The 9,888-nt window shown below is 43.4% G+C and overlaps 1 pseudogene across 1 annotated transcript; it reads left to right on the forward strand.

Annotated features, from left to right (window-relative positions):
- Window positions 1-2,986: 2,986 nt before the first annotated feature.
- Window positions 2,987-5,173, forward strand: LOC149845598 (F-box/kelch-repeat protein At3g24760 pseudogene; annotated as a pseudogene). Its single transcript, XR_016430454.1, has one exon. The product of XR_016430454.1 is annotated as an F-box/kelch-repeat protein At3g24760 pseudogene (transcript).
- The last annotated feature ends 4,715 nt before the right edge of the window (window positions 5,174-9,888 follow it).

Raw genomic sequence — 9,888 nt, forward strand, 5'->3', positions numbered from 1 at the left:
AACACCTAGAAGGTAGATGTAGCCGATGGTGGCAACGGTACTCCGACTAAGCTCCGATGGCAGCAGACGATGGCAAAGGGTGCTCCTGCGGCATCAAATGACGACAAAGGCTGCGTCATCAAAGGAAGCTCCTGTTACAGTAGATGGTGCGTCATTAAAGGGTGATCCAGAATGTTTAGGGTGACATATTGTGAGGAACTCCTGTTAAAGCAGAGAAGTTTACTCCTTAGGACAAAAACAATGATGATTTTAACCCTTTCTAGCGGGCAGACATTTTTATTCTTTAATCAAAATGTCATTTTATTGCGCCAATGGCGAGAAAGGGTACTTAAGTATTTGCAAACTTTGGTGGGAGGATATTTTTGTCCTTTACTCGAAACATCGTTTCATGGTGCTAATGGCGAAAAAGGGTACTTAAGTCTTTGCAAACACACCAGACTTCGATGCTAAGTGATGCAGACACACATGGGAAAATGAGCTCCACGTGCTTACATACGTGACGCTCATTCAAACACGAGGACACACACCCACGTGTTGGGGGAGAGGGTGATATATAACCTAACACCTGGAAAAAAAATCAAAAAAAAAAAAAACACCTAAGACAAAAACTTGAATTGTCCATGACACCTTTGCATGAATCCAGCCAACAATATCCAAACATGATTGTTCTGCACACTTCTGTTCCTTCTATCAAAAGCTTTCAATTATCGTGGCTGACTAACCCCGGCTTGCTTCCAAGTCATTGCACAATCCTAGGTCTTTCATAACCAAAGTTGACTCATCTATTTTAGGAATGCACCCCCACCCTCAATCCCTGCATAATTTTCTTGAATCAAACATGTAGTAGATACACAAGAGAGAGAGAAAGAGAAATTGAAATACTTTAGCAGATCAACGATAAAACTAGGTAGGTATGAATTTGAATTATAGGAGAATCTGGTATGTTTGTGTTTAGATAGCCCAATTAAGAATAAAAGTACTTAAAGAATTAGGAAGTATTGCAATTTAAATGACTGAAAAGGTTAGAAGGATACTCCATTTAGAGTCTCTCCATCTGACTAGTATTTCAAAAAAGGGTTACTCGTTTTCTGAAAAGAAATCTCTTTTTCTGAAAAGAAATGTCAACCTAACTTTTTACTCAAATCGTCAAAGAGTGGCGTCAGTTGTGCTAACTTTTGTTTGATGACGACGTCATTTGTGGTAACTAATAACTCAAGAAATTGATTAACATTGTTGAACCATCCTTATTAGGGTTATTATTGGCTAATAATGAAGGTACAGAATTAATGAGTAGAAATCACTTTTTTCTTCAAAGATTTCTAACTTTTTTTAGATTAAATGTTATGGATGTGACATGAAAACTTGTTTTGAATCCTATGATTATGACAAGTATTTAGGTTTTTAAAAGGGTCTAAAAATAAACAGACCACAATGTGTCCAAATTTCATAACTCAAAAGATTACTTTTTTACCTGAGAAAGAAAAGCACCATTCAAGGCTTGATCCTTAACAAAGGAACCATGTTGAACATTGAGTCCATACAACTTGAACCTATGATTTCTAGCTCATTGGTTCCGTACCTTCATTAGTAACCAATATTTACCTCATAATAAAATAGGCAAAAGGCATGTTTTCAAACAAAAGGTTAAGAATGATAGTTTACATAGATTACACAAATTTTAATCATGAAATTAAGAGAGAGGAAGTGCCAACTACATCAGGAAAAAAGTGAAGCACATCCAGGTGATGGGCATCTCATTTGTACAGGTTTGGATGTCATTCATCTTGAGATCAATGAACATCCAAAGGAGCTCTCTAACCTGATCTCATCTCTGAAATCAACTTTAGATCTCTAGCAAAAAGTTCCATCTTGAAATGCTTTTTCAAAAAAATATGGTGCATTTCTTCAAGTGTTATGAAAAATGTAAGCTTCTAATGTCAGACCTTTCTGGGTAATCAGAATTGGCACTTGGGGAAAGAAAACAAAAGCAGTTCTCTCTATCGGAAATCTTGATGCAGTGTTGATGTTCCGGATCGCCATGTGTTAAAGAGCTCGCTTTCCTCCTCTTGGTGTTAAGATCTACCCAAGCTATGTCACAGGAGCCTTTCCCTTTTAAGCTGTAAACAGTTGAAAACTTTACTAGTTAGTATTATACAATCATTAAAATATTATATCCAAACCCAAAAAGTGAAAAGGATAGGTAAATCACAATTGAAAAAAAAAACTTTCAATACCTTATACCCACTCGCCAAGTGTCCAAACATTGGGATGGAGAAAATATAAAGAAATGCTTTCTCATTTTGCCCTTGCCCTTTCTCTGTTGATTTTTGTTTTATCCTCTTCTTATCCCCTGTTGGAGTGGTCGTTCCCCGTTGGAGAAGGCAGAGCTCAACGGTCAAATCATCTAATCGTGGGAGGGTTGGGCCAGTTCCTCTGGCTCACCAAGAGCATGAAGAAGAATAGCTCCCTCGCCAACAACTCCGAGATGAAGCTGCCCACCCACACCGGAACGCACGTTGACGCCTCCGGCCACATCTATCAGGAGTACTTAGACGTAGGGCTCGACGTCGAAGCCCTCGACGTCGCCATCCTCAACGGCAATGCCGCCGTCCTCAACGGTAATGATTAAAAAAAAAACAGCATTGAGGGTATTCCGGCAGCAACCGCCGGACAGGGCGGTTCCCTGGCCCTGTGTACCGCACCTTACAAGGGTGGCACAGGGAAAAAAACGTTTTTTACAAGTTTTTCTCAACAGAAGGAGGGCAAAATGGAAAGGCATTCTTTCTATTTTTTTTTTCATCCCAATGCTTGAACACGTGGTGAGTTGGTATATGCTCTCTCTCTCTCTCTCTCTGGAACAGGACTCGAGGGGAAAATGGGAAGGCCCCATCGAGCGATCTCGCACCGACACGTTCCTCCCCATCTTTTGATCTTCTTCCCTCAGCATTCACACTGCTTTATCCTGAGATCCTGATATAGTCAATGAAGAAAGGAAACAACGAAGAAAATCCTCTCAAGTGCCCCCACTGAGAGCATATATACCACTACTACATATCTGTTCCTGATTTTCTCTCTTCTTGAAAATCTCCAAGCTATCACCACCACCACCACCCTTCTGACTCCCATCTCCGGAATTCCTTCACCCTCACTTCTGCTAAATGCGATTGTCCTCTTCGGGATAACGATGGGTTTCTGTTTGGAACAAGATTACGATCCCAAACTCCATTCTTCCGACTGGTGCCGTTTAGGCGTCGATCTCACCGAGCGGATCCTCTCCCACCTCCCTCTCCTCTCCATCATCCGAGCTCGGCTAGTCTGCAAGCTATGGAACTCCGTCATCACCGAGGAATCGTTCGCTTCCCGCGTTTCCTACGTGAAGAAGCCGTGGTTCTTCCTCTACGGGCAGAACAACGTGTTCTTGAAGAACAACCAGGCGTTCGGATTCGACCCCGAATCGAAGGAGTGGATTCGCATCCCCAACGGTTTCCTCCCTCGCCCCCGACAGGAGGACTCCTTGATTGGCTCCGGCGGCTTCTTCTTCGTCTCCACCTGCTCGACGCGCTCCCGGTTCGTGTACAGCCCTCTTTTCCGCGCTTCCTGGCAGGCCACGCAGCCTCTCAAGTTCTCTAGGTGCAATCCCTTGGTGGGTGTCTTCCAAATGGGGGATTCCCTTCGGTTCATCGTCGTCGGGGGCGCCCGGTTCATCGGGGGATTGGTGGATCTTGAGGAGAGGTTGGCCGTCGAGATCTACGATTTCCGATCAGATTCGTGGGAGCTCTGCCCGCCGCTTCCCCCTGATTTCCGGCCGGGGAATTCTTCACAGTGGCTTTCCTCTGCCTTGCTCAAAGGGAAATTCTTCGTTTTCGGGATCTATTCGGGGTGCGTCTGCGCTTTTGATCTCAATCGGCGCCTCTGGGGAGACATTCGGGTGTTGAGGCCGCCGGGGATGCTGTTCTCCTTCCTGGTTTCCTGCCAGGATCAGCTCATTCTGGCTGGCCTCTGCAACGATTCCGACGGGCCGTCGTTTTACCTGTGGCGGGTCCACGAAGAATTGATGGTGTTCAGTAAATTCGCCGTCATGCCCCGCGATCTTCTCAATTGCTTGTTTGAGAGCTATGGAGATGATAAGTTTGCTAGCTTGAAGTGTGTGGGATTGGGGAGTCTTATCTACGTCTTCAACGAACAGCACCACCGGGTTTACCCGGCTTGTGTTTGCGAGATATTGCCCAATTCCAGTTGCACATGGTGGCGGGTGCCGGAGTTGCCGCCTCCAGTGAACAGATTCCACAAGGTGATCAGCTTCTGCTCCAAAGTATCCTTGAATGGAATCTTGGGACAGAGGCCACAAAGCTGGTTGTCGTGAAGGGCAACAGCTTTTCTGTTCCTTGCTTGTTATGCTTCTGTTTGGATGATAGAATCTACAAGTGTCTCATGTTGTTCTGTTGCCAAACATTTGCATTTGCCTTTACTACTTTTTCTTAGTACTAGTGGTGGTTTTTATCTTGTTTGTATGTATATACTGCAACAGCTAAATGTTCTTCTGGTTCAAGTTTATTATGTTTCTGTTAGGTATATGATATATCTTCTTGTGTTGCTAGGTATATGTGTCATGTTGTTTTGTTGCCAAAAAAGAGAGAGTTTATGCTAGGTATATCTTCTTGTGTTGCTGTCTCTGTTCTGTTGTATGGAGTATGGATCCTTATCATTGAGTGATGGTTTGATGAAATCTTCCTATTACTTCAAGTGAATGCGTGTTTATCATTTGGAAAAATGGATATTTTTTCTGTGGCAATAATTGTGCAGCACCATCTATTATGGTACTTTGTAGAAGATAATTCAACATTACTTCCGTATTTCCTGTGTCTTGGCTATTGATTCAAGCTTGATGCAGAAGGATGTGTGATGGTGTATGGACCATGTCATCACTTCTGAATTTATGGTGACAAGGGGCTTAGAGCGAGCCTTTGTGCTTCTAGTTTCTCTGAACTTTCTCACAGCCCCAATTTGTAATGGTAAGGTGCTTAGAGAGAGGTATGTTGTAGTTTCTTTGAACTTTCTAATTTATCCGGGGATACATATTGGATAGTTGTCCTCAAAGAACATTTAGGAACTTGGCTAGCCCTGTGCACCAGGATGATATGATCATGTTCGCTTATCTTTTATACTTCTTGGTTTTTCTCCTCTGATTCCTCATGCAGGAGAGTCATACGCATTGCAAATTAACCTAGAAGAACAAAAAGGCCGCATCTGTTATATGTGGTCTTTTTCTTTGGGAACATTTTTTTTCTTTTCCCCTCTTGTGACTGCTGTAATCGTAGTAAAATGTTGATTGTAGGGCCTCTGGCATAGTACTCGTAGTGGTTGTGAGCAAGGTACCGGAATTTCAGATCCATAATTAGGGATCCCAGTAGGTAGCATAACTGACCCATCATGGTGCAACCTGAACCAGCCCAGATAACATGTAGTCCTGTTCAGGTTATGTAGACTCAAGAAAATGGATGCCCAAATCTGACCTGCATAATTCAAAAAGTGTTTAGGATATATTTTTACTTCAAAATACGTATAACATACTTGCTATGTCACATAGACGGCTAAATGGATGACATGCCTGTGTTGACACGGCCCGACACTGGGACTATACCAGGCGTGGTCGGTACCGGTACTTGCTGGGCCCGGATTGGTCGGGTTGGTCCAACCCAAAACCCAAAAACTCTTCTTTTTGTTGTTTCGCACAACCCTTCAAAGAAGAAAGAAGAAAGAAGAAAGAGAAAGGAAGAGAGAGAGAGCACCATACCTCCTCCTCCTCCTCCTGGTTCTTCATCAGAGAGAGAGAGAGAGAGAGAGGCAGTGGAAAGAGATCGAGCGAGAGAGAGAGAGCAGCAGCATCGAGAGACCGAGTGAGAGAGAGTCTTGTGTGTATCTGTGTGTGTGCCCGCGTGCACGGGTGAGGTGGTGGGAATGGGAACGGGAACCCCTTCCCTGTAAAAAAGAAAAATTCAATCACCCCCTGTTTTAAAAAAAAAATCATTTTACCTTGCTGTTAAAAGAAAATCATTTTACCCCCTTATAAAAAACACAAACAGCTCGTTGAAACATTTTTAAATATTTTAAATAAAACAAATATCTCCCACTCCGCTGCTTAGGCAAGTTGGCACAGATACAACGAGGTCCCTGCAATTTGACGTGTGCACTATTGGGTGCTCCTTTATTCAATATCTTTAGTGTGACAGGTTGTGTAACTTTGAGATATAAGTTACTGTTCTTTACAAGCAGACATCAAGACAGTTTGTTCATGAGATTTTAGGATTGCTAGTTTGATTTTTCTGTACTTATTTAGGATTGTTTAGTTTCTTTCCTTGCTATTTTTATCTAGGACTGTTTAGTTTGCTTTTGCAAGTTATTTAAGATTGTTAGGATCACGTTATTTGACATCCTTACATCTATCTTACTTTTTTTACCCGACCTACCTAATAGGGTACCCATTTCATAGGTGACCGTACATCTAGTTTGAATTCTTTAAGATAATTGTTTGGGTGCAAGTGTGTGCTTGTTCGCTTACTTATTTGCTTTCACTTACTTGCATAGTGTGATTTATGCGCTTGTACGTTAGGATAGATAGGCAAATCACCCCTTAGAAGGGTTGCTACATCGGTCTCTATGCAAGGTGTATGCAAGGACAATGATCGCAAGACCCCGAGCTTATCGAACCTTTAAAGGATCTAGAGTTCATCCTTAGGCGAGCCCGCATATCCGGCCACATGGTTGAAGATCAACATATTACCCGTCCTCTTAGGAAGTATTTCAGCCCTACTAAATATAGTCTCACCTCTGCATCGTGAGACCTGATGTAGGAGCGAATCAGTATGAAATAAAGGCTAATGTGATCCAAATGCTTCCATCATTTTACGGCCTTATCGACAAGGACCCTTACCGTCATCTCGATGAATTTTTGAAGATTTGTTCCACTGTGCAAATCAACAACTATAGAGACAACGTACTTAGGTTGACCCTCTTTTCATTCTCCCTTAAGAACAAAGCAAAGCACTGGTTAAAGTCTTTAGATACGGTAAGGATTGACACATGAGAACAATTACAAAAATTTGTTTTGAAAAAGTATTTTCTCATTAGCAAAACAAATCAGTATCGAAAGGCTATTACCAGATTTAGTCAGATCGAGGGAGAACAATTTCACAAGACCTGAGATAAACTCAAAGACCTACTTAGGAAGTGTCCCCACCACCAGGTGCCCAAATGGCAGTTGGTGCAATATTTCTACGATGATCTGACTGAAAAAGATGGGCAGATAATTGATTCCTCGCGTCGGGGCACATTCATGCTCAAGAGCGAGGATGAGACATGAGTCCTGTTTGAGACATTGAGTGAAAATTTGATGCACCATGTCGCAGCTTTAAGAGCAGATCGGGCAACATCTGCAACTGGGGGACCAAAAAAGGGGGGGATATATGAGGTATGGGCCTCCTCAGAGCTGCATCACAAGGTTGATATGCTAACCCAAAAATTAGATCTGTTTCTTTCTAGCTCTTCTTCCCCAGCTCAGCAGAGGTGTACGTTGTGTGCTAGCCTAGCACACCAAATTATGGATTGTCCCACGGTGCCACAGTACCCTGAATTTATCCAGGAACATGTTCAGGTGGCACAAGGTTTTGCTAGGCCTGCTAATAATCCCTTCTCGTTGATCTATAACCCAGAATGGCGAAACCATTCCAATTTTTTTTTGAAAAAATCCATAAGGCCCACCCCTGTTCCTGTCCAGACACGAGCTAGAGTGGGTAACTACCAACAAAGTTACCTAAGAACCACATTCCCACATGCTTCCACTCCAATTTAGTCAGCCTTCTCCCCAGGAACCCACATCGATATAGTACTTTCAGGAAAAACTTTTTGAGGCCTTTTCTGATATCAAGGCCAACTTTAACTACCACACGTAGTCAATAGCTAAGCTAGAGACTCAGATGGAACAGTTGGTCGAGGCTTTGAGCAGACGTAGTGATGGAAACCTTCCTAGTCAACCTGTTGTCAACCCGAGGGGCAAGAACCCTATGTACTCTGGCCTGCACATGACAGAGTCACACCAAGAGCAAGCCAAGTCAGTTATGACCCTTCGGAGTGGAAAGGAACTTTACCCAGATCAGAAGAAGACTGATGAATCCAATGTTGGGACTATAGACTAGTCGAGTTCTCCTGTCAGACCTAAAGAAAGCGGTCAGGGGCCACAACCCGAGCCATCTACTTCTTATATACCTAGAGCCCCCTTTCCTCAGGCCTTAGAGAAGCCAAAATCCTTTGGCAAGGAGGGAGTGAAGATGAACGAAATACTTGAGTTATTCAAGAAGGTTCATATAAACCTCCCCTTGCTAGATGTCATACAGCAGGTTCCCGCTTATGCAAAGTTTCTTAAGGAGTTTTGCACTAAGAAGCGAAAGTCGAGGTCCAGTGTACCCAAGTGAGTATACCTAACTGAGCAGGTGAGTTCAATGATTTTGCATCAGACTCCACCAAAGCTCAAGGACCCCGGGGCACCGATTATTTCATGTGTCATAGAAAACATTACCATTGAGTGTGCTTTGCTCAATCTTGGGGCAAGTGTCAATATCTTGCTGGGTTTTTTCTATGATACATTCAGGCTTAAAGATATTAAGCCTACGTCGATGACCCTACAGTTAGCAGATAAATCTATCAAGGTCCCGTGAGGGATCCTTGAGGACGTCTTGGTCAAGGTGGACTTCTATTTCTCCATAGACTTCATTATTCTGAACATGGAAGGCGTGGATCATATCCAGCAAACGCATATTATCTTGGGACGGCCTTTCTTGGCGACAGCGAATGCTTGCATAAACTATCGCACTGGAGCCATGGACGTGTCCTTTAGCAATAAAAAGATGAGACTAAACATCTTTAATGTTGCCATGGAGCCTACGGGCGATGATACTTGTTTCCAGGTAGACATTGTCCAAGACCTGGTTGAAGCAGAGCCATTGTTGATGTCGAGTGACCACCCTCAGGATGAGGATGATGTGTTGCTCTAAGATGATGAGTTTGAGCTGAATCATGTGATGGTGGTCTCACCACGTGAGAGACGATTGGCCTGGACTTTTGAGCCCCTCCCAGACCTGGTAGAGTTACCTGCCAAACTCTCAGTAGAGTGTCTGCCAGTCCTTGAGCTGAAGCCCTTACCGGCCTCGCTCAAGTATGCCTTTTTAGGTGACCAACAGACACTCTCAGTCATCATTGCATCAGACCTGACGAGCGATCAAGAACATCAATTGATTCAGGTCTTGCATGAGCATAAGACGACTCTAGGGTGGTCCATAGCTGATTTGAAGGGGATAGACCCCTCCTTTTTCATGCACAGGATCATAGTGGATGAGGGTGCTAAACCCTCCCGAGAGATGCAACAGAGGCTAAACCCGAATATGAAGGAGATGGTGAAGTAGCTGGATGCAAGGATTATTTATTCCATCTCTGATAGTCAGTCAGTGAGCCCTACGCAGGTTGTTCCCAATAAATTGGGGCTCATCGTGACGATGAATGAGAAAGGAGAGAGCATCCCCATGAGAACCACCACAGGGTGGTGAGTATGCATAGATTACAGGAGGTTGAACAACGTGACGAGGAAGGATCACTTCTCGTTGTCGTTTATAGATCAGATCTTTGAGCGACTCGCAGGCCAGAGTTACTTTTGTTTCCTATATGGATATTCAGGATACAATCAAGTGGTCGTTCACCCTGAGGATCTGAAAAATACAACTTTCACTTGTCTTTATGGTACCTTTGTGTTCAAGCATATGTTGTTCAGGCTATGCAATGCTTCAACTACTTTTCAAAGGTGCATGATGGCCATCTTTTCAAACATGGTGGATGACGTTC

This window comes from Nuphar pumila, chromosome 2, assembly GCF_984573655.1.
Source record: "Nuphar pumila chromosome 2, dmNupPumi1.hap1.1, whole genome shotgun sequence".
Taxonomy (NCBI): domain Eukaryota; kingdom Viridiplantae; phylum Streptophyta; class Magnoliopsida; order Nymphaeales; family Nymphaeaceae; genus Nuphar; species Nuphar pumila.